The sequence below is a fragment of the Peromyscus californicus genome, unplaced genomic scaffold (assembly GCF_007827085.1).
Source record: "Peromyscus californicus insignis strain IS unplaced genomic scaffold, ASM782708v3 Scaffold_14__1_contigs__length_90479793_seg_2, whole genome shotgun sequence".
Classification (NCBI taxonomy): Eukaryota; Metazoa; Chordata; class Mammalia; order Rodentia; family Cricetidae; genus Peromyscus; species Peromyscus californicus.
Genome location: NW_026294436.1, coordinates 20,491,537 through 20,518,108, shown reverse-complemented (window position 1 = coordinate 20,518,108; position 26,572 = coordinate 20,491,537). Strand labels below are relative to the sequence as shown.

The following is a 26,572-nucleotide window of genomic DNA, read 5'->3' as shown; positions in this document are numbered from 1 at the left end:
CCTCCTCCTCCTCCTCCTCCTCCCTCCTCCTCCAGGCCTGTCCTCACAAGCCTCCAGCTGACAGTTTGCTCCAGTACAACTTGGTGTCATGAACGGATGCTGGGCCAGCTCCCAGACAGCTCCCCTGGGAACAAAAAACCGATAGGGGAATACCCGCCTTCCTTACAAAGGCCCAGATGGAGCAGAGATAAAGGAGAAGCTGTGGGAGGCAAGGGGTTAACTGGGCCAGGTTAAACCCCTGAGATAATGTATGCGAGTACTCCAGAAACCCTGATGCCTGTCGTTCTCAGGAAATATTGATCTTCTTCCCTTCCCTTGTCTCCGCTGGACAATTCAAATGCTTTATTAATCATTTATAACACCACCATAGTAATAAGATTCATAAAATTTCAAATTGGAGGAGCTCAGCTCTGCCCTTCTGACTTCAGCTCAGAAAGCCACGTGCCTTGCCCTCTGCTGGGAAAGGGGAGGCATCATCCCTTGGAATTCTCTCACCCCATTAAATTCTGAGCATCCCCCTGCTCTAGATGACTTTGGGAAAGGCAAGCGTCTCAGGCCTTGTCTGCCAGGAACAAGCTGAGATAAGGGATGAGGAAGGTGGCCATGTCTAGCTCCCTTGTCATGGCCTTCCTCTGGCTGCGGTTCCGAAGGCCTCATCTCACAGGCCTCAGACATAATGCCAGGGACCTCACTGCACCTGTCTTAGACCCTGGCACCTCAGATATAATGCCAGGGACCTTACTGCACCTGTCTTAGACCCTGGCACCTCAGATATAATGCCAGAGACTTCACTGTGCCTGTCTTAGACCCTGGCACCTCAGATATAATGCCAGGGACCTTACTGCACCTGTCTTAGACCCTGGCACCTCAGATATAATGCCAGAGACTTCACTGTGCCTGTCTTAGACCCTGGCACCTCAGACATAATGCCAGAGACCTCACTGCACCTGTCTTAGTTCCTGGCACCTCAGATACAATGCCAGGGACCTCACTGCACCTGTCTTAGACCCTGGTACCTCAGACATAATGTCAGGGACCTCACTGCACCTGTCTTAGACCCTGGTACCTCAGACATAATGTCAGGGACCTCACTGTGCCTGTCTTAGACCCTGGCACCTCAGATACAATGCCAGGGACCTCACTGTGCCTGTCTTAGACCCTGGCACCTGATCGCAGGCCCTAGTTTTTAGCTGGCTCCTCCATCCCTCTTATCTATTCTTCATTTGTCATAATGGAGCTCTCCCCCATGAAGTCAGGCACTCACAGACACACACTGATCGGGATGTAGTCTTTATGTCTGCCAAAAGAAAGGAAGGGAGGAGGGGAGAGGAGGAAGAGGGGAGGAGGGCAGGGTTGCTTGTCTGTTTTTTAAGTAGAGTCATGCCAGTTGAACAACAGGACACTGTGCTGAGAAATGCAAATGTACTCGCTGTGGGAACATCATAGAGTGTATTTACACAAACCTAAGTATAGGCCAGTCACTCCACTTGGTCTCTGTTAGTAGTATATTTTTGGGACAGGGCCTAACTATATAGCCCTAGCTAATCTTTCCTTTTAAGATGTGTGTGTGTGTGTGTGTGTGTGTGTGTGTGTGTGTGTGTGTGTGTGTGTGCGTGTGTGTGTGGGTCATCCCATAAAGACCAAAAGAAGGCATCTGATCCCTTGGAGTTGCAAGAGGTTGTGAGCCACTTGATAGGATGACTGAGAACCAAACCCAGGTCCTCGCTTGGGAATGTAGCTCAGTGGAAGAGCACTTGCCTACGGCTCAATCCCCAGTACTTGTGGGGAAAAACTCTAGAACCAAACCCAAGTCCTCTGCAAGAACAACACATGCTCTTAACTGCTGAGCAATTTCTCTGGCCCCCTAGTTCAATTAGTTCAAGACTAATCTTGAACTCACTAGGCAGCCTAAACTGGCCTTGAACTGCTGTGGATATCGTTCTGTATAAATAAAGCACTGATTGGCCAGTGGCCAGGCAGGAAGTTATAGGCGGGACAAGGAGAGAGGAAGTGGAAGGCTGAGTAAGGAATAACTGCCAGCCGCCGCCATGACCAGCAGCATGTGAAGATGCCAGTAAGCCACGAGCCACATGGCAAGGTATAGATTTATAGAAATGGATTAATTTAAAATATAAAAACAGTTAGTAAGAAGCCTGGCATGGCCATACAGTTTGTAAGCAATATAAGTCTCTGTGTTTACTTGGTTGGGTCTGAGCGGCTGTGGGACTGGCAGGTGACAGAGATTTGTCCTGACTGTGGGGCCAGGCAGGAAAACTCTAGCTACATTGAACTGCTACAGTTCTCTGGCCTCAGCCTCCCGACTACTAGGATAGAAAATCTCTGCCACGATGCCTCCAAAACACAGCCTCTTTCTATGCTGTTGAGAACTAAAGTACACACAATGGACACAACCTTTAATCCCAGTACTCAGGAGGCAGGTGGATCTCTGGGAGTTTGAGGCCAGCCCAGTCTACAGGAGCGAGATCCAGGACAGCCAGGGGCTACAGAGAAACCCTGTCTCAAAAAAAGAAAGGAAAGAAGAGAGAGAGAGAGAGAGAGAGAGGAGAGAGAGAGAGAGAGAGAAAGAAAGAAGAAAGAAAGAAAGAAAGAAAGAAAGAAGAGAAAGAAAGAAAGAAAGAAAGAAAGAAAGAATGTACATGGTGGCACATCTATGTAATCCCAACATTCAAGAGGCTAAGGCATGAAGACTGAGTGTTCAGGGCCAGCCTGAGCTTCAGTATGAGATTCCATCTCAACAAACAAACAGAAACAGGACTGGAGATGTAACTCACTTGGCAGAGTGCCTACCCGGCAATGTACAAGGCCCTGGGTTCAAATGCCAACACTACATAAACCAGCTCACACATGTAACCCTAAACTCAGGAGGATCAGAAGTTCAGGGTCGTCTTTGACTATAGTGTCAAAGCCAGTACGAGCTATGAAAGACTCGTCTCAAAACAAACAAACAAACAAAAATATAGGAGAGTGACCATACAAACGGTCAAGGGTCAAATGTTGCTATCAAGCGTTCTGTGCCATGTGTACACTGCTGTACTTGTGTACAGTTGGCAGCCTGGGAGGTTTGCACACACCAGCAATCGTCACAAACATGAGCATGCGCTGGATTGTGACCTTTCTAGGCCTCAGGACTCTTTCTACTACAGTCTTGTGGAACTTCTCCTGTATGCAGCCCCTCATTGTCCAAGCCTTCATCACTCTCTACATGACGACACGGTGAAGGCATCATCTTTCCTTCACAGAGGCCACCAGGCTCTGCCGTCAGGTGAGCCGAATGAAGATGTGAACGGGGGTCTTGCCTGTCAATGCTGGCTCTTCCAGGGGCTGAGTCTGTGGTGGAAAGACCAGGGCCTCGGGACTTCTCTAAGCACACCCAGATACCTCCCATGTCTCGCTGGATTCCTGGTGTCCACCCCTTCCCCGCTGACCTTCCCCATTCTCCTCAGCACCAGTTTCCCTCCCTTTCTGAACCCCATCCCCTGTAAAGCCTCCTATAAAGGCTAACAGTTACTCTCAGGAGCTGAAGACCAAAATGGCCGGTTTCACCAACCCCCCTTGCCCTGCTCAAGCTGGCCTCTTTCCTTTCCTTTGGCTTCTCAGAGTCTCCATCCTTTTCAATGACAGACAGGCCATCCCACCTGTGAGCCAGCCACCCAGTCAGCCTACAGCCCCTCTGTCACTGCCGGTGCCTTACTTCATGATCTCACTTCTGGTTCTTTACAAGAAGTGACCTGTCCTCCTGGGGCTCACACACCACCCCTGAAGACCCGCCCCCAGCCTTCCCTGCCTGCCCCTCAACACCACTTCCACTTCTCAGTCTGGCGTTTTAGCCCCTTTGGAGTGTTTGGAAACTTGCCTGGGTTAGAGCGGCCGCTTGCTCTCACGCACGCACGCACACAGCCCTTGTCTGACCTGTCTCCACTACACAGACAAACTGAATTATTCATCAGTAGGAGTGAGAGCTGCTAAAACCACCAGCCAAGGGGCTGCTGAGGCTGTTTCTATACCTCTTACTGATGCACTGAGCTATTTTTCCAAGTTGCTAAAATTCCATCAAATAGGCGTGGGGGCCAAGCTGACAGCCAGAGATAAAAGCCCTGTGCACTGGAAGCCCGACTTCGCCATTTCCAGGTTTGTGATTTGTGTGTCTGGCCAACATGCTTGATTTCCCAGGGGTTCCCAAGTCCGATGCATGCATGGGAAAGGAGATTGTTTTCTCCTCTGGTGTCACAGGCGTCTTTGCCCCTGAAGAATAGAAAGGTCCTCATAAAGTGCTTTGGAGGACCTGCAGACACAGGCTGGTGGTTTTGCCCAGTGTTCTCACCGACAAGCTGGCTGAGGGACCCAGTTCTGAAGGTGGGACACACACAAGTGAAGAAGGCACCCAGGGAGCAGGTCAGCAGCCCCCGGAGGGTTTCATGCTGGAGACATCACACTGCACTTGGGACGTTTCTATTCTGGAAGGGTAGACAGGTCCAAGAGAGACACAGCCATGGAACAGTAACTGTGGGTCACCTAAACAAGTACAATGTGGTGACACACCCTTCTGTGGAGAATGCTTAGACAGAAACGGAGCAAAAAATACACGTGAGTGCCTGTCAGACCATTGTTCTTGGTCACTGACTCCCAGCCCTGTCTGGCTTAATAGCCAGGAACCCACAGATATAAGGCTCTGGGCCAGTCCTTTTCCCCAAGGGAAGAGAGGAGAAGTCCATGACCACATTCAGGCCTCTGGTCTATGTTTTATGAAGCTGCTGCGTGTTGAGCACCAAGAGCCTCCAAAGAGGCCAGAGTCCTGTCCTACATCATCCAGGTCAAACAAGTCCTCTTCTGAAAGACACACATGAGATAACATGACCACAGTGGGCTGGGATGCTAGGTGTATGCTTGCCCACTCCCTATAGGCTAATGGTCTCCCCACCCCAGTGTGCTTACAGAGATCTGATGGTCCTATTCTGCCAGCCCCAGATGAGCTAGGGGCAGTAGACAGGAGAGGGATGGGGAGAAAAGAGGTTAGTGCCAATCTGGTGATTTCCGTTTCAGTCACCGATCTTCTGGATGTGGGTAGGACGCCAGAGAAGCGTTGAATGTAAGGAATTCCCTGCTATATCATGACCTTATTCACAATGCATAGAACAAAAGCAGCAGTTATACATGTTTGTTTTTATTTTATGTGGGAGTGCTTTGCCCGCATGTATGCATGTGCACTGTGTATCTGCAGTACCCACAGAGGCCAGACAAGGCTGATGGACCCCCTGCAACTAGAGTTGTAGGGGGGTGTGAGCCACCATGCGGGCGCTGGGAATTGAACCCAGGTCCTCTGTAAGAACAAGTGCTCTTAACCTCCAAGCCATCTCTCTGGTCCCCAAGAGCAACCTTTTAAAATGTATGTTGTGTGGGCTGGTGAGACGGCTTCGTGGGTAAAGGCGTTTGCTAGCAAACCTAAGGACCTTAGTTCAATCCCCAAGACCCATAGGGCAGAAGGAGAGGATCAACTCCTGTAAGTTGTGCTCTGGCCTCCACAACATGCGTGTCATGTTGAATGTACACACACACACACACACAAACACACACACACACACACACACACACACACACACACACACACACACACACGCACACACGCACACACACAGGAGAGAGAGAGAGAGAGAGAGAGAGAGAGAGAGAGAGAGAGAGAGAGAATATAAATCAAATATAACTTCCAAATGTTTAAATAAAATGTTTTAAAAGTAAAGAAAAAAGCAATTTCAAAGCTTCCCTGGGCTAAAGTGAACCCAGGACAAGCCTAGGCAACTTAGCAAGACCCGTCCTCAAAATTAAAACATCAAGATGCCTGGCGTGATGACCCATACCTGTAATCCCAGAATTCGATGGGCTGAGACAAGAGAACCATTTGCAAGTTTGAGGTCAGTCTGGTCTACAGAGAATTCCAGTCCAGCCATGGCTTCTCCTCTCCTTTCCACTCCAAGACAGAGGTACCACCAGGTTGCCCAGGCTAGCCTTGGACTCCTGGAGCTTAATCCACTTCAACCCCCACCCCCCGAGCAGCTGAGACTGAAAGTGTGTACCACCACACCTAATCTAGACACATCCATAACTCCTCCAGAGGAAAACGTTCAGTGGGCTGAGGCGGTACCTCGGTGGCAGAGCGCTCGCCCAGCATACGTGGGACCTTGAAGAAGAAAAAGAAAAAGAACAATTTCTAAGGAAAACCTTAGCTTGTTCTTAGTGCCAAATCCTTCAAAAGGGTGTTTGCTTGGGAATAACCGACAATAAAAGTGCAAACAAAGCAAAATCCAGCAGAGCGGGCAGTCTTCACCACTTCTCTCCCCAAAGCCCAAAACCTTCCCACCCCACCCCACCCATTCGCCCTACTCCCACCCTACCCCCCATGCCTGGAGGCTCAGCCCGTGGGGTGAGTGGGGGTCAATGATAGGAACGGAGCCGAGAACACGGAGAACACCCAGGGAGCCTTGAAGAATGCCGCAAGGACAGTGCCCAGAGCCATGCCAGATGTGTGCCCTCCTTACGCTTGCAGATCTTAGGATGGTTTATCTGAATTAAGAAAAGAACACCCTCCCTTGGCCGGGCTTGAGGAAGGAGAGGTAGCAGGGCAGAGCCTGCTTGGTCCTGGGGCCTTGGGAACCCAGACTGGCCTGTCACTCCAACTCTTTGTCGGCCTCCCAAATCCTGAGATTACAGGTTTGTGTCACCACACCTCAATCTCTACCCTCCCAAATACACGTTTTGATTATTGGGTGTTTCAGTTGGGTTTGGTTTTTTTGAATCAAGGTCTCACTCTAGCCCAGGCTCACTGTGTAGTTGGATGTTGGCCACAAACTCATGATCTTCTTGCCTCCACCTCCCAAATGCTGCACCCCTACTCTCAGTTTGGGAATCCCTCCTTGAGAGCTTCTTACGCTCACTCAGGCAGCTCCAGACTCGATGGATCACTCAAGTCTTTCTTGAGGCTGGGGTAGGGTCCCATGACCACTCAAGTCACCAGAGAAAACTGTCATGAACGGTGTAGCCATACAAGGAGATACTGAAAACAGTTCAATGGCCTCTAAGCCTTTCTTAGCTTACAGACCAGTCTGCCGGAGCCGATGCTCATCCAGATGCTCCCTGCACCCTGGGCAGCTAACAACAGCTCCAGATCCTAAGGGTGGGTGCTCACCGCCCTAGGACACCTGCCGCTCCTCTCAGCCTTGGGACCCGCCCAACTCCCTCACATCAGGACCGCCTACTAGGCTCCCCCTCCTGCCCAGCCTCTCTGGTTCTCTGCACGGATGGCTGAACAGACAATCAATATTTATCTGACTCTGCCAGGCTTGGCTCCCAGGAGGTCCAGCACGCCCCTGGCGTGGGCGGGCTTTAATGCAGACACAAAGCTAAGGAAGAGACCAGCCAGGCTTCGATTCCTTGCTTTCTGGACTAGGCTGAGGTCCGCAAAAGTCAGGTGGCCACGACAGTCTAGTGACTAGACCTTCACAACTGCCGGGGCTTATCTGTGCCTTTATCTCCCCGTGACACCTGCTCTTGTCCCTGCCCAGGGTTAATGGCTCCTATTCACTCTAATGTTGACCAGATAAATGCCTGAGTAAAGCAGGGAAGAATATGGAGCAGATGATGGACACCCCGTGCACAGCAGGGTACAGCTGCCTGGCCAGAGGGGGTTTGGGGGAAAGTTCATCTGCTCCCTGGCTCCTGTCTCTCTGCCAGCTCCCCTCCTGTTTACCTCATCAGGTGTCACCCTCTTGAACCTATCCTCTGTTCTGCATGTTCGACGAGGGGGGGGGGTCACCCACACCTCTGCATGGCTCCCTGGTTCTCCAGGTTAGCTCCTTCCTCCTCCGGAAGTCTCCCCTGGCTTAGCCTCCCCAGCCCTGACCACTTGCCGGTTTTCTCAGTTCCCACACAAGCAGCTGGCACAATGGTAATTTCCTCTCGTGAAGAATCAAGCCTCATGTGCTGTGAATCATCTCCCCCCACCCCTCCTGCGCGCGCATCTGGAGAGCAGGGACTGTGGCTAATCCACCCTGGGCATCCGTCAGAGCCATTTCCCAAGTGGTTCGGTTGACTGAATGACCTCTGCCCTCCATGTAAGCCAGAGAACTTCTCAAGGGTAAGATAGAGTCACCTATGTCTTATCTTTTGTTGGACTCTCCCAGTAGAATCCATAAGGACACCCATTCTTAATTGTTCAGTGAATGGAAAAAAACTCAGAAACATCATTGTAGCTGCCCACTGAGCTTTCCTTCCCTGCCCATGCTCAGCAGCCTACTGCTGAGCCCCTTAATTAGCTGAAGCAGCCAGCACCTGTCCTAATCAGATCAGATTCCTTTGAAAGCCCAGACTGATCTTAGCATGGTTGGAGAGTTTGTCTACCAACCCCTTTATCAGCCTCTATGATATATGTATCAAAACCATTCCAAGGTCTGGAGAATGTGACTCAAGGGTAGAGTCCTTGCCTAACCCCATGAAGCTCTATCTGATACCTAGTACTGAGAAAATATATTAAGATTCTAAGATAAAAAAGCAAGCTTCACACAGCTATCCCTGGACTTTTACCATGTACTTGGTCTTTATGGGTGGGTATCCATTCAGCAGGGCAGGAAATTGAGACTCACCGGCATAAAGTAATAGATGTGGGGTCCCTGTTTCGACCATGTTCTTCTGACTCGGGTCTCCACGTATCCCCGCCACTGCTCAGCCCGTGTTTGCTCTGATGTGGCCTTCCTCCAACAGCAGTGCCTCTGGTCCTTGGGGACAATGGGAAGCTGCTTGAAGAAAAGAGGCTGAGAAAGCCTAGAATTCTACTCAGACATGGACGCACCTTGGGGTTTCCTGGGGTCGGGGGGGGGGGGGGGCATGCACAGGTCAGGGCTGCTTGGCACTAAACCAGGGCTCCCTACCTGGTGAGTTCCACATCTCCTCACCCATGCAACTCCAACAACAGTGGATCTTAGCGGCAGGGGTGTGCTCACAATGCTCCTGAGACCCAGGACGTTGTACAGCAGCCTTTCTCATGGCCAGCTCCTTTCCGTAATCTACACAACCCTGTGTCAGTAATCTACGAAACCCTGTGTCAACCTCTTTTTTAGCAAAAGACCCACAAGGAAGGGGAACCCCCAATCACAGACGGCAAAGGGACTCAAAGGGTTAAACAATGTACCTTGACACTTGAGGCAAATAATGGTGGTGTGCTCTAGCCCTTCTTTGTTTTGTTTTTTTAATTTTGAGACAGTCTTTCTGAGGTTCCAGGTTGGCCTTGAACTTACTCAGTGACCCAGGCTGGCCTTGAACTTACCCTGCTGCTGTCTCCCAAGTACTGCAAGTTGGTGTCCCAAAGCCTAGTGGCCCTTTTGAGAAGCAGAAGATACATCATGCAAGATAGTAACTGTATGGAAATGCTCCTTCTTTCCCCCTTCACACAGATGGCAGGAAATTATACATATTGCTATGTGCTTGCACTTATTTTTACTAAACAATATGTTTGAGGGATTAGTCTGTCTTCAGACACAAAGGGCTCTCATCTCTCTTGATAACCGGCAGATATTCCATTGTCTATAAATCCATGGAACCAGTCCCCTTCGAAGGTTGTTTGGGGATTTGCTGTTGTTCCGTGTTTTTGATCCCATGCTGGCCTCAAACGTGATCCTCCTGCCCAAGAGTGCTACAATTACAGGCACATGCCACGAGGCCAGCCTTCAGTCTCTCCTTCCTTTTGGAGGGTAAAGGGTGCTGGAGACCGGACCCAGGACCTCACTGATGCCTGCTAATCATGCACGGTACCACTCAGCTCCCCAGATATGGAAGGTCACCCTCAGGTGGAATCCCAGATGGGAGATCGCTGCTGGAACTCAACTCCATGTGAAGTGGCATGGGACAGTGAGAGGGTAGATGAAGGCTTCCACCCTGGCGCTGGCGCTTCCCTCTGCCACCCCTGGTGAACGACACACTTGCTCTTTCTTCATTGGCTTCTCATTGGTAGGTGGAAGAGTGTGCCCCTTGTGGGGTCCTTGCAAGGGTTGAGTAGAGAAGTTTTACCTATGCAGTGCCTGGCACAAAACCCTCAGGAAAGGCTTCCTAGCAAACGGGCAGGATTCCCAAGCAGGAGCTTTTCCCCAGCCCCAGCCCCCACCCCTCCCCATTCCTTCCTCCTCTCCTTTCTTCTCCACTATTGCTGGATTGGACTTTTTTCATTTTGTTTGAAACAGTCTCCCTCTGAAGGCCAGGTTAGCCTCCTCAAGGCTATCTATCCTTCTGTCTCAGCCTCGTAAGTGCCAGGATCACAGGTATGAGCCACACCGCCACCCCAGGCTGTCTGTTGGCCTCCCTGTGTCCCCTTACCGCCAACTGCACAGCCACCCAGTTCTCTGAGAGGGTCTTGCATGTCTGACAACCTTCTCCCGCAGGGCTGACCTGCCTCTGTCCCGTGGTAAAGCACCTTCACCACAAGCAGTGGGTCCTGATGTACTGCAGCGGCTCAGCAAAGGTCTAAAATGAACGGTACCCTGCTCAACCTCCCAGACTCTTGGCCCTTCAGCAAAGAGAAACAAAAGTCCTCTCCAACCAGCAGGTTGATGAGGCCCAGCCTCCCCCTCCCCCCGCCTGCGTCCTGCCCCCCCACCCCCCACCCCCCACCCCCCCACCCCCGCTCCACGAGGCTTGGTAATCAGAAAAGGGTTTTAGTTGTGTATTTAAAATCCCCAGCCTCTGCATACCCTACCTCCCCACAGCCACCCACACTCTGGAGGAGCCTGGTATAAAACATTCAGCTAGTCCGCCTTCGGAGAGGGAGAGGGAGAGAATATTCCTTGGCCCCTTTCCATTCCCCTCCCTCGTGTGTCCCCAGTTTGGACACACCACCAGGGAAATCATCACGAGGGACTGTTGCTGGAGAGGGGAGGCCGGTGGGGGGAATCATTCCGATTTCTCTCTGGGAGCATAAATGCTTTTTTAATTGCTGTCAAAGGCGGCTCCTTGGGAATGTATTATTGATAGCAATTGAAATGAAAGGGGGGGGGCAGTACTCTTCCCTTTGCTGGCTCAACTGCTCTCCCGTCATGGCTGCCCACCCACACACCCTTCCCTCCCCATCAGACCCCAGGCCGCTCTATTCTCTCCCATGCTCCATTTGCCAGCTGGGCCTTCTCACCTACCTCCTCTTCTTTCCCCATTTTCCTGAGCCTGGCCCTCCTCCTCCTCCTTTCCTGGTGCGTCTCTTTCCCCACCTGGCAGGAGCTGGGTTGCTTGCACTTCCTGTCTGCAGCTCTGCAGCCTCACCTCTTGCCCTGCCTTGCCTTGCTGTGGCTGGACCCCCACCCCTATCTCAAATGTCACCCCCTAACCAATGCCGCTTCTGCCCCTTCCCATTCCCACTCCTCTCCCGCACCCCGCATGCTCCCCTTTCTGCCCAGGCTCTTTCTCTGGAGGCCTTCAATGCTCAGTGTTCCCTCCCCAACCCAGAACAGCTGGGGTGCTTTCTCACACCCAAACCTGGGAGGGGACATTCCTGTTTCCAGCCCCCTTATGCAGGGCTCCTAGCCCAGTACAAATTCCCAGGTTTTACAGGTGTGTGTCTGCTGGTCAGGGGCTTTCGTCTCTCCTCCTGGCTCTGGACTCTGGACAGGTCAGCACTAGCAGAGGCATGATAGTCCGTCTCTGAGGACAAAGGTGTCAGAAAACCCCCAGTCCTTCCTGCTCTCAAGGACCTCTCCTCTCACCTCCCGGACTGGGCAGCTCAGACTTCTCACTGCAGTAGATCTCATTTCTTCCTCTTTCCTCTATCCTGGAAGGTGTCCCTTGACCCTTCAATTCCCCAGCAGGCCCTCCTGTGCCTGTAAGAAAACTCACCCCTGTTCTTCCTCATGTGGAGCTCCACTTCAGACAGGCTCATAAATAATAGTTGTTCTTCCCATGTGGGAGAGGGACTTTTCTGCTCTTGGGGCGCCTGGGTAAAGGACGACAGGACTCATTTATCTCCCCGTGTCCTCTAACTGGAGGTTTCCCTTTTCCCTCTCCACCCTCACCCCAGCCTCTAGGAAAGGGGAAAGGGATAAGACAGACAGAAAAGAGAGCGGTCCAGTCTTGTCCTCTCTCCCCAGGTGCTCAGTCCTCTTGCTCTGTATCACCACCCACAAGCGTTTCCCGAGCAGCTACTGAGAACCGCTACTTAGAGCTGAGAAGGCTGCCAGCCCCTTCTCCCTACCCCAAGTGCCCCAGGTCTGTCCTTCACTGGCCCAGCCAGGAGCCCTGATCACATACAAGCCGTCTCTATCTCCAAGGAGGGCTGGTAGTTGCTGGGAAAGCATGTCTTGCCTTTGCACATAAGTCTTAGATGGAAATACAGTGCGTTGCCCAAGCCTTGGAAATCCCCAAGTGCTGCTGCTCCTCCCAGGTGACTGTCTACAGTGTTCCTCTGGCTTCCCAGAACCATCCACTCACAGTGCCAGCCTCCTCTGGCTCAATTCAACAGACTGACAAGGCCTCCCAAGGCCAAGAGGAGATAAGTACTTGAAGGCACAAGAACAGATTCTCTCAGGTGCCTCCAGGCTGCCCTTCTCACTAGGCTCTACCATAATCCCACTCTCGCTCCGGCCAGGCCTACTTTGACCCTTCCCATGGCGACCATCACCACCACCATCTCGGAAAAGCTCCATCCAATTTGGGTCCCAGACTGCAGGAAGCTGGCTGGGTCCAGTCTGCAGAGGTAGCTAAGCTGAACCTTGGTCCCTGTGTGGGGACAGACTCGGGGCAGGAAAGTTGTGTCGTTTTCAGTCAACCATTGCTGCAGCATATAAACTCCAACAGAGGGCTCCCAGCTGGCAAGCCAGATGGGGGCGTGGCCTAGCCAGATGGGGGCGTGGCCTGGGATCCTTCCCTCTGCGCTCTGGGCGTCCTCACCCCACTGACACCTGTGCTGAGCTTCACTTCTAGCTGGGCGCACAGCCTGCATGTTCTCTCTCTGTCTCTCTCCCCTCATTCAGCCTGACTTCCTTTCCTGCATCGTCTACACTGCTTCCAACCTCTTCGGCATCGTTTCTGCCTTCCTTTACTTCTCTCGCTCGCATCATCACTGTCTCTTTCCTTTCTCCCGCCCCTCTTCCCCCTCCCATTCTCCTCCCTGACTCCCTCCCTCTGCTTAGATTCCCCCCAAATCCACACCACCTTCCCTCCTGCCACTATATTTAGCACAAAGCTGGGGGTTTAGAACGGCGCCCGCTGCCACTGAGGCTGGCGTCTAGTCTGAAGGGTCTGTAGTATTTCCATGAGAGGCTCCAAGGGGCTGACTATAAAACGGGGCATTTTTTTTTACTCTGCCAGCACCAGGCCCTGGGTTGAAACTGGGCAGAGGAGGGACCTCCCAAGTACTGTAGAGAATTCTCCCCAGCGAGATCATTAGGAGAAGACATTGCAGGTCGATTATGGGAGTGGAAAGGGAACCCATGACCTACTACAATCAGGAGGGCACAGCAGGTTAGGACCGGCTAGGTGAGGGGATGTCAGAATCACAGAGATGAAGCAGACAGTTCTCCAAGTTCTTAATGCAACCGTGGAGACCCTTCCTCCAAAGCAATCTCACCAGCCCACTGCATGTTATGAATCGTAATCCCCAGCACCACAGCTCTGTGTGAGTGTGTGTGTGTGTGTGTGTGTGTGTGTGTGTGTGTGTGTGTGTGTGTGTGTGTGTGTTTCATGGTGCTGAGCTACAACCCAGTCCCTTGGGTGTGTGTGGTATGTTCATGTGCACACATGTGTGGGTGCACATGGAGACTAGAGATCAGCGTCAGATGTCTTCCTCAATCATCCTCTACCTCATGTCTTGAGGCCAAGTCTCTCATTGAACCTGATGCTCCCTAGTTGACTGGGCTGGCTAGTCAGCAAGCCTCAAGGATCCTCCTGTCTTCCCAGCCCTGATGTTGATGTCACAGGTGAGCACTTCCCCACCTGGCTTTCTCCAAGAGTACTGAGGACCAGAACCCAGGTCCTTGTGCCTACATGGCCATCACTTTACCCAGCGAACCATTGCCCCAGCCCTACAGCCACTCCTACATGTTAAATCAGTACTTCTAGAAGAAGAGCGTCAATAAAAATCATATCCAAAGCTAAGCGAGGTGGTCACATGCCTACAGTCTGAGCACTTGGGAGGCTGAGACAGGGGATTGCAAGTCTAAGACCATCCTAAGCTACTTAGCAAGATCCTGTCTCAAGGGAGAAAAGAAATCACAGCTAAGCCTATAGTCACATCCACTTGAGATGTTGGAACAAAAAGACTGTTTGAATCAGGCAGGCCAGCACAGCAAAACCGCATCTTAAAAAAAAAAAAAAAAAATCACTCAGGACCAGCAAAATGGCTCAGTGGGTAAAGGAGCTTGCTGCCAAATCTGACAACTTTAGTTCAACCTCTAGGACTCTACTCACATGGTGGAAGGAGAGAACTGACTCCTACAAGCTCTCCTCTCACCTACAAACATGCACACATAGATAGACTCACACACATACACATGCACATGCTCCCATCCACAGATAGACACATACGTGCACAAACACAGACTCACATGGGCACATGCATGTGCACACTGACACACACACACAGACACAGACACACACACACACACAAAATAAATGTAATTTTAAAAAATTTTAAATTTTATTTAAAATTTGAGGGACACTTTTTAGTTAGTTAAACTAGGTGGTTTGAATGTAAGTTTTGCCTTTTATTTTGTTCTGAGACAAGTTCTTGTTATGTAGTAGCCCTGGATATCTGAGAATTTCCTATGTAGCCCAGGCTAGCCTTGAACCCCCACTAATCCTTCTCCTGCCTCTGCCTTCCAAGTGCTGAGGTTACAGGTATGTGCTACCCTACCCAACATACCACTGCATTTGATCCTCACAGTTATCATCAGCTGTGGTGTGTGTGGTTCCTGACCTGTCTGGGCCTAGAACTCTGGTGCCTATCCACCATTTATAATTATCCATTTATTTACTCGTAGGGGTTTGAGGGTGACTAAGGGAGAGATCACCATAATCCCAACTCTGTAGATGTAGAAACCAAGATTATGAATGGGGAAATGGTTTGCCAAGGTCACAACCAGCTATTTCATTCATTCTTTCGCTCACTCCTTCCTCGGCCATGCAGTTAGTACCTGCTAGAGGCTGGTGCTGTACTCTACGGCAGACATTCTCAACAGAGTGAGAACTAGAATCCAGTGTTGTGACACCCAGTTCCAGTGAGTTCACATGTAAGAAGGCTAAGAGTCTTAAGGTCAGAACTACTACTGATTCTACTGGGGTAACTGGGATGGGCAGGCAATGAAGACACAGTCCAGTTTGGATCATGCCTGACTCTTTGGCCTTACCCTACCCTTCCCAGTTGCTTGAGAGCATCCATATTGCAGTGCTTCTAAGGACGCTGGGCAAACAGCAGGCAGAGTAAATAGACCTTGAACAAACACCATTAGTAGCTCTTGAGTCCTTCTAGGCACACTCTGCCACAAAAGCCACACTGACCACCCCATGGGAAGGTGACTGTCCCCTCCAACAGGGGCAGTTCGAGCTTCTTCAGGGCCTGAGTCTGAGGAAGCCTGACTCAGTGGAGGCAAGACTTTAGAGATGCTGGTGAACTGGACAGACTTCATCTACCATCTTGGACTTCTCAGCCTCTCTGTGTGCTGTGTCCTGATGCCATCCTCTTGGTAGGAAGGTCACTTATAACATGAAATACTGCAAAAGGCTAAAACGAGAAGAACAAGATAACCTCGGGAATTATAAAGAGGACCCTGGAGTGGGAAAGATGTTGCCTGAGTCAATGTACAATTTTTCTAAATCTTATTCCTGCAAACATTCTTCCACTCACTCAACCTCCCTCCATCCACCCATCTACACACCCATGTAGCACAAATCGTAATTGGTCTTAACAAAAACCCAGAGCCAGATATCTACTCACCCACCTATCCATCCACCTCACCCAGTTATCCACCTTTCCACTCAAACATCAATCTACTCACCTACCTATCTATCCATTCATCCACCCATCCATCAGTCTACCCACTCACCCACCCATTCATCCATCCACCCATCCACCCCCTATCCATCATCCATACACCCACCCATCCATCCACCAACCCACCCATCTATCCATCCATCCATCCATCCATCCATCCATCCACCAACCCACCCATCCATCTACCCATCCATCCATCCATCCATCCATCCATCCATCCATCCATCCACCAACCCACCCATCCATCTACCCATCCATCCATCCATCCACCCACCCATCCATCCACCCACCCACCCACCCATTCATCTACCCACTCACCCACCCATCCATCCTTCCATCTACTTACCCATCAGTCTTCCACTCACCTGCTCATCTATCCTACCCTCCACTTAACTCACCCACCTATCCGCTCATCATCCATCCTTCCATCCACCCATTTATCCATACAATTGAATTTACTGGGCGTCTCAGAGACAAGTGCAAACGTGTCAGTCTTATCCCTTTTCTCCTGGTTTTTTTTTTTTTTTTGTCTTCCCAAGGTCCACAAGTGAGAAATGGGGAGTTCTGTCCCAGAGGCTCCTCCTGTGCATTCCCCCTCTAGTAATAACTGTGAAAACTTCCCAGGCAGATAAAACAACTTTCCCCACAGCCCTATCTGCTGTGGCTCCCTAGAAACATTCATGAAGTTTAACCTGAAGCCCTCCGCGCCCGCCATGCCGCATCGCCCACCTTGGAGCCCTCTGCCTCTCCCTTGTGTTGCTCTGGCTTTCCTTTGCTTCCTTTGCCACGGCCTCCTGGAAAGAGTGTGGGCTTAGAGTCAACCTTGTCCTAAGCCAGGAATGCTATCTCTCTCCTGTATGGCCGTGAGTTCAAAGCTAGTCTGTCCTATAGAGTGAGACTTGTCTCCAAAAAGAAAGAAAGGGGGGGAGGATGAAGGAGGAATCCCTCATCTGGAATTCTAGTTCTATTACTCATGGTTGAATGACCACAACCTCAAATAATTGGGCCTCAGTTTCCCCAACTGCAAAATGGGAGTAATAATAATAATAATAATAATAATAATAATAATAATAATAATAACACATTGCTACGAGGACCAAATGGGATAATGGATGGGAAGCAGTTTTGTAAACTGTGAGCTGCCCCACTCCTGGAAGCTTATCATTACTCCCCTCATTTCTCCGACACCAAAGACAGAAGAGCTTCAGAGAGCTGTCAGAGCTGGAACTGAGGCTTTCCATCTGAACCCCGCCCTCTGGCCTTCCAGGCAACCGTGGGAAAGAAGCCCTGGAGCCCCGGAGCCTCAGTTTCCCCATCAGGAAAGGAGGAGTCACCCAGTCTGCCATGCCAGCACAGGACAAGAGGCACTCATAAACAGTGGTGGCTCAGCTCTATTCCAGAGCCACTTCATAGCTTACCACAGCCATTTACTATGTATTGAGCACACTCCATGTGGTGGCCTGAGCCTGGTCCCCAGCGGGAGAAGGCAGCCTAGTCCAGCCCTGCTGAAAGAGTTCAGAAGTCCCCATCCCCACCCCTGCTGCCAGCTTTCCCATCCATACTGCCCCTGAGTGAGTGCCCTATGTATAGTGGCAATTGGCATCACCCCTGGCATAGTCCAGACACCCTGGCAGAGCCCTCAATGACAGCGTAAGGAAGGACATTCTGGGCAAAGGCTGTCTTGTCACTGTCTTTCTGCTTCTTCTCTCTTCCCGGTCAAGACTCCAGTGGACACTGTGGCCCCCTTCACTGTCCTCACCGCTTTGGACTCCCTTCTCACCCATCCGTTCCACTCCCTGCTCTCAGCAGTCTCCCTTCAGCAAGGCTTTAGTCTCCCAGTTTCCTGCTAAGACACTTCCAATGATTCCCTGTCACCGACAGGATAAAGTGCAATCGAAACTTCAGAATCAAACTGGCCAAGAGCAAGTCCCAGATTTGCCCTTGATGGGCAGGCCACTTTGGCCTTGCTGAGTACCTGTGTCGCCATGGCAACGAGGTCAAGAGTACTGATAGAGTACTGTGATTAAATTGAAAGCTAGAGGCAAGGCTCTGTGCCTGGCCTGGAGAATCTGTGCAGTATTTCTCACCTCTTCCTCTTTCACACGCCTCTTTACTCAGTCTCACGTCCCTCTACAGTCTCCTCTCACAAGGGGCACAAGGTGGAGGCTAATTGCACACCCACCAAGGGAATTCCGGGAGACTGGTGCTGGTCACTTCATGCATCCCACAGACAAGGCACCAAGGGGGCTGAGGAAAAGATCAAAGGAAGGGCTTTGAGACCGAGGATTGCCACATCAGGCTTAAGGTCTCAGAGGAAGAAGAAGGTGAAGTTGGCCTCGGAACCGAGTGTGGGAACCCTGAGAAGGTGGAGAACTCAGCCTGCAGTGAGCACGCTGGTTCCTGACGCTTAAGACACAGATGACACAGAGCAGAGGCTTAGGGAGGCTTCTGCTTGGTCTCCGGGGAACCCACACTCTTTCAAAGACAGTGTGCAACCCAGAAGCCATGTTTCCCACACAGTCCAGGGGACTCTCGGCGGCGGGCGGGCGGCACGGGGAATAGGGCCGGTGGGTGGCCAGAGAACCAGCCGCTACAAGGACGCCGAGAACAACAACATGATGACTTCATTTACCGAGTTATCAAAACCCACAATGTCTGCAAACCACAGCATCTGCCAAGAAAGAATGAGTCACCAGGAGGCACAGGAAGGAGGGACTGGCTGAGGTGGTGGGTGGGATGGGGTGGGCAGAATGGCAGAGGAGGAAAGCAAGTATTTGACAACATGCTGGTTCAAATCCTGACAGAGCTTTGGGGCCTGAGTTCTCAATCTCGGCTTTCCTTCCTTAACAAATGGGGAGTAACAAGAGTGTTCTCTCTCTCTCTCTCTCTCTCTCTCTCTCTCTCTCTCTCTCTCTCATATATATATATATGTGTGTGTGTATATATACATATATATGTATATATACATATATATATATATATATATATATATATATATATATATATTTAATTTGAGACAGGATCTTACCATTAGTCAAGATAGACCTCCAATTCACGGTCCTCTCGCCTCATCCTTCCAGGTATTGTGATGGAAGACTTAACCTGTCCATGGCCAGCCAGAGATCAGCCTGATCCACTTTTGTTTCTCGGTCTTGACTGCTGCATAAGCCAGACATGGTAGCCCACGCCTTTAGTTCCAGCACTCAGGAGGAGGCAGAGGCTGGTGGACCTCTATGAGTTCAAGACCAGCCTGGTCTACATACCCTGTCTCAAAAAGAGAGAGGGCTGGCATGACATCAGAACACTGACAGAAGTACTCCCAGGGCACTTGACTAACTTGTGAACTCAAGAAAAATGAATAACAGTTAGCCAATGAAATCTCCTTTCTCCTGGGTGTTCAAAAGAGGCGGAACCTACTTGGAAAATTCTAGTTTTCAAAAATCAGAGAGAGCCCCGATCACTTGGATTAAGGCGCTTGTGATCACTGGGCATGGGGTCACACTTCTGCAATCATAGGACTCTGGAGGTTGAGGCAGGAGGGTAGTGAGTTCAAGGCCAGCCTGGGCTACATAATGAGGCCCTGACACAAACAGCCGTGATGAAAGCCAAGGTGATTTTGGTGTCCAAGCAGAAGACAGTTTGCCTCTGGTGTTGTCGAAGAAGGCAAGAGAAATCTCCCTGGCCACAAACTGAGTGGAGAGAATAGGAATCCAGGAGATGGAACTGGACACGTGGCTGCGGAAGGCCATGGCACCCCATCACAGGTGCTGGGGATTACCTCTCGGGGGCTGAGCTTCTCCATCAAGAGGCTGGACCCAGTGATAAAAGTGTTTGGGGATCTCTAGTCAGGAAACTTGGGTTAAGTGTAAGAGAAGACAGGAGGTGATAGGAACGGAGGAGTCAGATGCCCAGGAATCGTGAACGTCAGGACTACAGTCTTCAGAAAAGAACGAAAAGGCTTCAGAGTTAAAAAAGAAAAAACACCCAAGAAACAAAAACAGACTGGAAACTGAGTGGCAGCACACATACAGCTGAATGAACTTGACTAAACGGCTGGACCATTCTGGCCTTTAGTCTCTTCATCTATAAAACAAGGATACTGGTACCCTCAATATGGGCCTCAAATACAAGGACATAACCAAGACCTGTAGTACAGCACTAGACACTTGGGCCAGTGCTGGGGTGCACTTAAGATTCTCTACTTCAACATTTTTCTTGCTACAGACAGATTCAAAAACAGATGGGAGAAGAGGGTCTGTTCCTAGAAAGAACCATACACACTTGTCACTTCTTTGAGAGCCGTTCATGGCTCTGCCCAGGTCAGTTCAAGCCAAGCAGGTGGCATGATGCTCCTTCTTAAAGACCTCTGCCTTGGGAACTGTTGGGGTGCTCTTTCTTATAACTAGCCCCCTACTTCCAGTGCCAGCAGCCTTCACATTCATTCCACGTTGTCTCATTCTTTCATTCTTACTGCCCTAATTCCCGTGCTTTCTTCTTAGTGCACCATACCAGCCGCCGAGAGGACAGAAGAGCCTGAGATATATTCGCCTTCAAGGAAACTGAGGCCCAGTGGAACCAAGCTAATAAACAGCCGTGCATCACAGTGAACACTGAGTACCTTCACAGAGGGAAGTCTGGAACACTCTGGAATCCCTGAGGATCCCATGCAAGAGGACTTAAGGAAAGCTTCACAGAGGAGCCGAGTCTTACAGAACTCTCAACCAAGCAGATCTGTACTGTAGTTAATTCACTGCTGTTCCTCAGCCCTATTTCACGAGAAGCTCATTGGAGATCATGTGGTGCTCGGCACCTGGTAGTTATGAGCAGAAGTTACAGCCCGATACCTATGGCCACTTGGAGTGAATTCTGTCCTCTGACCCTAAAGCCAGTGATCCAGGCAGGATGGACCACTGGAAGCCTTTATGTTCAATGCAAAATATAGGAATAGAAGTCTACACCTCACAGAGCAAGGTCGAGTTGTTGTCTGTGGGAAAAGTATGGCCACACAGAGCTATTAAAAATCATGTTTTCCAGAAATGTCTCCTGATCCACAATCAGGTACTGTTCAGTAATGTCAAGGACGCTGCCTGGAGAGTGAAGGGAAAGAAATAAAGGGCAGCTGAAGGTCTCTTCTTCCCAGAGGAGCCTGCAGGTTCAGAATCTGGGCCTGTGCTTGTAACCAATCCCAACGATGCTGGCTCAAGGCACTGCCCTTGACTTTCCCTCAAGCTAATTAGTCAAGTCTCACACTACCAGAAAAGGTAGCCCAGGACATCCCCCTCCCTTTCTGTGGTGCCACAGGTAGGGGAACCCAGCCAGAGAGGCCCTGGGGAGCTGACCACTTTGTCAAAGGATACTCAGCAAACCAGGAGCAGAGCCCTGTAGCCATCTACATTCCTCAGGTAAACCATATTCCTCCACAGGCTCAAATAAAATTAACGTCTTCTTTCTACAACTTTCTCCCCGTTCCCAACCACCAAACCCAGAACACAGCAAGGAGGCCGGTGGTGAGGATACCTGGTAGGAGCAAGCCACCAGAGCAATCAGTCCTTGCCTCTGTGGCTTTGGGGCACTCTCTCACTGCCACATGCACCTCTAAGAGATGAAGATGTCTCTGAAGTAGACCCCAGGCCACTGAGGGAAGTCTAGAGAAGGGGGAAAGCCTACAGAAGGGTTATGAGTGCCCTCTTGTTTCTGGCAGGTTCTTGGATGAATCTGCAATGAAAAACACAAAGGGAGTCAGGTGTGCCCAGTGTTTGGACACGGTGACACAGTGTCATCTGTGAAGTCCATGCTGCAGAGCCACACGCTTGAGTTAGGAGAGAGAGATTTCATAATGTTTTAAGTAAGTTTAGGATCTTGGATTGGGATGCATTCGTGCCTGTCCTTTATGACATGCTCTGTGTGTAGCCTGTGGCTGAAGGTTGGGCATACCTGGTAGACCCTCTAAAAAATTTGCCTCCCTCAGGCTGGGCCTGATAGCACATGTCTGGAATTTCAGTGCTTCGGAGGAGGCAGCAGGAAGATCTGGAGGTTAAGGTCATCCTCAACAACATAGAGAGTTGGAAGTCAGTTTGGGCTGCATGAGATCGTCTCTTAAAACAAAGTGGGAATTGTTCTCTCTCTGCAAGGAGTCTTCAATTGGTGAGCCACATGTAGTTTAATTCTGATTTGAGTCGAGGTAGGGACCGAGTAATTTCCCACCAGCTCAGGATACCTCCATCCCCCAAAGGTTAGCAGATACCCAGAGGAGTTGAGGGCAGAGATGAGCAGGCAGCAGGCAGGAAGTGATAAGCTTGAGTTTTTTGTTTTAAGTATTTCTGTTCATGTGAGAAACTACTGTCTGAATGTCTGTTTTCCTCCCAAACCTACACCCAATCTCTAGTGTAATAGGAACTGGAGCCCAGGAGGTGACTGGTGCCCTGATTAAAGACAGAGCCTGGGATGAGATTGGCGCTGAGTGGGAGCAGGGCCTGGCACGTATCTGGCCCTGGGTTCAATGTCCGTCACTGAGGGCACTCGTGTGATGACAGCAAGCAGGAACCATCTCAGAAGTCAGAGTGGGTGCCCACCAGACACCGAGTCTGTAAACACCATGACTTCCCAGCGTCTAGAACTCCAAGGATTAAATTTCTGTCTAGAGATTATCCATGCTAGCTGGGCAGGTGGGCAGCCCACCTGCAATACCAGCACTCAGGGGGCTGAGTCAGGAAGATTAGGAACTGGAGGGCACCTAGGCTTCAGAGCAAAACCATGTCTCAATGAAAGCCAAAACCAACTATATAAATAAACAGCACATGGTGGGTCACAACCATCCTTAACTCTTAACTCCAGTTTGAGGAGATCCCACAACCTCTTCTGACTTTCTGGGACTCTAGGCATGCATATTGTGCACGACATATATGCAAGTAAAACACTCACACACAAAAAATAAAATAAATGCGTCTAAAACAAACAAACAAATGAAACACACAAAGCAAAACAGGAGCCCATCCAGAAGTTTGTGGGCCAGCCAGCCTGCATACTCAACAGCCAAAGAACAAGGAGGCCCTATCTCAATTAAGACGGAAGGTGGTGTGGGGGCAGGGCACCAGAGGCACTCCTCGGACCTCTACTTGTGTGCTGTGGCACAAGAGTGTCCATACTCACACATGAATACATGCACACACACACATGTGCATGCATGTCATACATACAAAGATGGAAATGAGGGAGGGAGGAAGAGAGGGAGGGAAGAAGGAAGAAACCCTTTGCAAACTACAAAGAACACAGACGTCTCTTCAAGTCTCTGGGTCAGAGTGTGATGGAGGACAGGTAGCAAATGCTTCCTGTCTAGCATGGGAGCCGGAAGGAAGCTTCCCCTGGGCTCCCTTTGATCTTCATTTGAGACTTAATGAGCACGTAGGGCGTTGCTGACACTAATTAGGATTAAAAATTAAATGCAAACTCCTCGTCACATGTTCCCTCCCCTACGCATCACTTCCTTAGCTCTACTGATCACAGCCATTAAACAAAAACTATTTTTAAATGGCACTAATTTGCTGCAGTCTAAAACAAATGAGAGACAAATATTTTGTTAGAAAAACAAATCATGAACCAAACTAGAGTTTTGAGGAGGAGAGAGCCAACAAAGCAAAAACCGAGTTAATGAGTTCAAAGTGAAATTAAAACCGAACCAATGGAGCTTCCAGAACAATTGAACCAGAATGAAATTCTAACAGCAATATTTCCCAAGAAAATCGAACAAATCTGCATATCATCCCAGGCCTTGACTCAGAAAGATACCCCTGCCCCTTACCTCTTAGGTCTTCCAAGCCTGGCATGGTGACACATCCCTGTAAAGCCAGCTCGGGAGGTGAAGACAGGGGTATTACAAGTTAGAAGCCAGACTAGACTGCATCACAAGTCTGAAACTTGCAAAACAGATAAACCTATCAATAAAAAGAAACTAAAGTCTGTCTTTATTCCACAGATGCACCAAATGTCTTAGATGTGCTACCACTGGCATCAGAGAAAGAAAAAGACAATTCCTTCCCTTCCAGAACACATGGCCCAGCTCAGGATTCTCCTGTGAAATCTACCCCACCCCCACCCCCTACCCCCACCCTGACCAGCTCTATCCCCTGCCGGTATTTATCTATCAGGACACTGATCCCAGTAAAGTGGGACTTGGCACACCCACTTCAACACTACCAAAATCAGAGCATGAAACCAGCAATGTAACCAAAAGGAGAAAAGCCAGCAAACACAATGAGCCCCAGAGGGCTTCCAGATGACTCTGTCTAGGTCAGAGTTTCTCAACCTGTGGGTCAAAACCTATTGAGGGGTCCCCTAAGACCATCGGAAAACACAGGTATTCATATTACTGTTCATAACAGTAGCAAAATCACAATTATAAAGTAGTAAGGAAAATAATTATACGGTTGGGGGTCACCATGGTTTGAGGAACTTGTAGTGGGTAGCCATTCCAGCTTTGATCTGGAAGTTCCAACCCCCATTGAGACTTCGGCAACTGTCACGCCTACAAGGTGTGGCCAAGGGAGGACCGTGGAGACCCGAGATCTGGATGAGCAGCTTGCCCTGTTCCTGGACCCTGGACGGTGGAGGTGGACCAAGCAGAGCTCCAGAGAACACCGCTGGACTGTGATACACCTTCCCCAGACCCCGCAACCTACCTATCCCTTCATTTGTAAGTTACCCACTAAATAAATCTTCCTTTTAACTACGTGGAGTGGCCTTAATAATTTCACCAATAGAACTGTATTAAAGGGTTGCAGCATTAGGAAGGTTGAGAACCACTGCTCTAGGTGGTTCTCTTATACCAGCTCTTTAAGCCAGCAGAGGAAATGTCCTTTGCTTGAATTCCACATCCCACCCTTGTTGAGACACACTTGCTTTTTAATGATCTCAGTAGAGGCTGCCCCCTCCAATTCTCTCCACAGGAATCCCAGGAAGTGGGAAAATGAAATTGTTGCTTGTGGTGGAGTATAGATGGCCACCCACACATGCTAAAGGGCAAGCTGGAAGCCAGGCCCCCTGTGGAGGACCCAGCAAGATGCCAGTGGTGAAGCCGCCTATCTGGAAGCTGCAGCCGCTGCTCTTCGCTCATTTCTCATATGAACACTACCAGAACTGCCCATCCTTATAGTCTTTGCCCATAAGCAGAAGCCACTGTTGTCTTCCATGAGTACAGCCTTCCCTACTTGGGTCCTGAAGCCATCTTCACATGGACTTGTTTTGTTGATGAATGAAGATGGCTTGGAGGGTGCACTCTGGTTATCTGAGTTCCCATCTAGTTGTACAGCCTTTCCTTGACTCCTGCCATCTTGGCTCAGGCCAAGCTCGGAGGTTTATGCGTGGTGTGTGTGCCCAGCATTTTCTAGGCTTCTAGCTGATGCTCACTGGTGTCAACCTTTTGGACCTGGCTGAAGTTAAGTTAACATCTTGAGCGGTCTTCCAGTCCTGGTTTCTTCCTCATCAAATCCCTTTGCTCTGACGATGTATGGAAAGAACAGACACAGGACATAGGTTAGTGACACCTGGTTAAACACTGTCCTGTCTCCAGCCTGCACCGGGTTCATTCTACAGGACAGTAGAATGAAAAGCAAAGCGTTAGGCTGGGTATCCTGGTGAATACCTGGAATCCCATCACCCAAGAAGCCGAAGCAGGAAGACTGCTTCTGTTCATTCCAGGCCAGCCAGGGCCTCATAGTGGGAGCAAAAACCAAAGCAAGAAGAATTTCCAAGTTGAGCAGGAGGAGCAGGCAGGTCTAAGGAAGCTCCTTGGGAATTTCCGGTCTCCTTCCCATTTCTCCTGAATAAAACTTTCTCAGAGCTTTTCAACTGGGGCTAAGTTTTAGACTTAACCAAAAACTTCATCCTGATTTTACCTGTAGTGTCTCTGCAACTAGATCAGAGGCAAGCTGAAAGATTCTGATTGACTTTATTTTCAATTCCAGAATCGGGCAACGTTTCATTCTGTAAAGTAAAATAAATGTTCCACCAATCTATCCCGAGGAGGTGAGTTTTATAGGCATGGAAAGACTGACAAAAGTCAAAACAAAGAGGAAGAAAATTTCCAAAGTTACCTTGCTTGCCAGTCAGCAAACAGAGACAGAACAACAGAAGAATAACTCATTAGTTAACTTGTTCACAGAAAGATTTGTGCTGGCTAGTCTTATTTCAACTCGACACAAACTAGAGTCGTCTTAAAGGAGGGAGCCTCAATCAAGAAAATGCCTCCATAAGATCTGCCTATAGGGCATTTTATTAATTAGTGATTCATGGGGGAGGGCCCACCTAGCCCATTGTGGGTGGGACCACCCCTGGGCTGTTAGTCCTGGGCTCTTTAAGAAAGCATGCTGAGCAAGCCATGGGGAGCAAGCCAGTAAGCAACACCCCTCTATGGCCTCTGCATCAGCTCCTGCCTCCAGGCTCCTGCCCTGTTTGAGTTCCTGTCCTGACTTCCTTCAGTGATGGACTGACTACAGGCGTGGAAGGGTAAGTTAAATAAATCCTTTCCTCCCCAACATGTTTTTGGTC

At 50.0% G+C, this 26,572-nt stretch overlaps 1 long non-coding RNA gene across 8 annotated transcripts in view; it reads right to left on the bottom strand.

Annotated features, from left to right (window-relative positions):
- Positions 1-12,884, bottom strand: part of LOC128109702 (uncharacterized) — a 29,814-nt gene extending 16,930 nt beyond the window's left edge. For 3 of the 8 annotated variants that reach the window (XR_008217899.1, XR_008217901.1, XR_008217900.1), the window contains exons 1-4: positions 11,187-11,296; positions 8,937-10,521; positions 8,652-8,783; positions 6,098-6,193 (exon numbers count right to left, since the gene is read on the bottom strand). This is a non-coding gene — a long non-coding RNA (uncharacterized LOC128109702). Of the gene's footprint in view, positions 1-5,873; positions 5,984-6,097; positions 6,194-8,651; positions 8,784-8,936; positions 10,522-11,186; positions 11,304-11,880; positions 11,978-12,634 lie in introns of those variants that run through there. The other 5 variants (XR_008217903.1, XR_008217904.1, XR_008217905.1 and 2 more) reach the window with 5 other exon arrangements.
- Positions 12,885-26,572: the final 13,688 nt, after the last annotated feature.